Raw genomic sequence first — 2301 nt, 5'->3', positions numbered from 1 at the left:
ACCCAAAACATGGGTATAGGGTGCTCCACTTTGAATTGTTCCTTAGAGTGTCCAGCTAGCCATTTTCTTGATGTGGAACTCCAATTAATTACGAAAAAAAAGGTTGTGGTGTCCATATTATCTTTATGCAAGTTTGTCAATAAAATGTTGTTGCATTTTTTCTTCTATTCAGACCACACCTACAATGAGATAAGGAGCAAAAGGGCAGCCCGGTGCATGTAGCTCCCGCTTGCGCAGGGTCCGGGGAAGGGTCCGACCATTTTGTTATAATTATATTTGTTATAATTGCTGGTTGTCTAACATACGACCTCTCTTTTCTTTCTTATTTCTCTCTCATCCAAGTAAGATTTTGCAGAGTTGGCACAAGTTATGGGACGTTGCCATGGCCTCATTGGAGTGCCCTTAGCATACTATTCTTACACAACAGCTTAGGCACGTTAATTCATTTATTGTTGGCATACTCGCTTTGAGCCTAAAATTTATTAAATGAAGTACCCTTTAGATACAACACTACCCTAAGACATAAAACCTTAGGGTCTACTATCTATCTGTCAGTTAACTGAGAAATAAGAAAAACTCTTTATTTGTCAGTCAACATAGTTACACATAATTATTCAAAAAGTTACACATAAGTTTTGAATGTTACTATTAACTTTCCAAAGTTGAAAACACATTTTTTTCTAATAGTTATTTGTAACTTTTTAAAATTGCACATGGTTTTTTTTGTTAAAGTTACTAGTAACTCAAAAAATCAGAAAACGGTAAACAAAAATGTTATACCAAAAAATAGAAAATTGCATGAACTTTGATGCGGATGCGGAGGCTATTCCTAGAAATAATGCACTTTCTTGTTTCTTAGATGCCTAAGAAATAGCAAAACAGAAAATATTATGCGTTGATGAGGTGATTTCTAAGCATGTACCATGCACTAACAAATCATGATAGGAAACCACGCAAATGGAGAGGCCCAAAGGACTCGGCTTATAATTGTAAGTGTCTCAAACCATTGATTGGATGTCTCAATCACACAACCAAGAATACAAGTAAAACAAACGAACAAGTGCATTACAATTATTCACAATGGTTAACTATTTAACCGGGTTGCCAAAATATCAGCAGGGCATATCTAAGAATTTGATTCTACCTAGTTTTTTCTGTTCTTGTGAGAACTGGCTCAAAGAATGAGATATATAAAAACAACTCTACTGCATAGGCCCCAATTTTGCAGTGTACTCTAAATTTTTTTAGAGGCTCTAATAGTAGTGCACCACGAAGTCAAACACCCAAAAACTAAGTCTGTATAATTCCTCTACTGCATAGGCCCCAATAGGCAGTGGGTGCCTCCTTTTTTTCTTATATTTTTTCCCTTCTTATTGACTCGCGGCTTCCTGTCCGGCTGCCACCCATCCCTTCAAGGGATTCTCTTGCTATATTTCAGCTGTTGGATTCAGATTAATTGATATAGGTCATGTGTTTCTGCTACAAGATTAGGCAACAGTTCTCATCTACAGTGCCAGTCCCTAATAGTGATATCCACAGTAGATCGGCAACAGTATGCGATCCTAACCTTATATTACGGATCCAATGGTAGAAAGAAGCAATGTCAGGGAACAGTACCCTGACATTGCAAGAGTATGACATGTGGGCCATCTGGTTCAATGTGAGGGGATCTCGTTCCGTCCAGGCAGACACCCCTGATTCCGTCCCTCTCACTACCACAAAAAAAGTTATATGCGATTTTGCCCATAAGCTCATATGTGACGGTGAAGTGAGCTCATATGTGACGGGCTGAGTCTCACACCCGGGCCCACCACTCGTATGTGACTGTACCCGTCACATATGTGGCCCGAGTCATATGTGACGGGTTTTGTCTAGGCGCCCAGCCCCGTTTTCTACGGCCGGCGCCGACAACTCTCCTGCTTCGGCCGCTGCCCCGTCTCCCCAGGTAGTTTCTAGCTTTCATTCTTATCTAGTAATAGTGTAACACCCAGTGGCAGCTAAAATAGCTTTCATACTTCTCCTCAGGCCACCGTCCCAACTTCGTCGGGGCCGCAACGCAACATGCTTGGCATCCGCAAGAACGCACCATCGCTGTTCCGTGCGTTCGAAGCAGATGGCAATTATTGTGGCAGCGATGCTCCCATCTCACCAGAACATCAGAAGGAGCACTCCTCCATACCCACGCGCGCCACTCCTAAATGTTGGAACAGAGGTGAAGGACGCGTTGGCAGCGGCACAGCGGAAGAGGAAGTCGAAGGAGATGACCGAATACCCTACGAAGAAGAAAGAATGATCCAATAG

At 41.9% G+C, this 2301-nt stretch overlaps 1 protein-coding gene across 4 annotated transcripts in view; it reads right to left on the bottom strand.

The window, feature by feature from the left end:
- LOC119329128 (peroxidase 42-like) overlaps window positions 1–2301 on the bottom strand; it is a 10875-nt gene that overhangs the window by 3415 nt on the left and 5159 nt on the right. The window lies entirely within an intron of this gene.

This window comes from Triticum dicoccoides, chromosome 1B, assembly GCF_002162155.2.
Source record: "Triticum dicoccoides isolate Atlit2015 ecotype Zavitan chromosome 1B, WEW_v2.0, whole genome shotgun sequence".
In the NCBI taxonomy this organism is placed as follows: domain Eukaryota; kingdom Viridiplantae; phylum Streptophyta; class Magnoliopsida; order Poales; family Poaceae; genus Triticum; species Triticum dicoccoides.
This window is presented reverse-complemented; position numbering and strand designations above follow the sequence as displayed.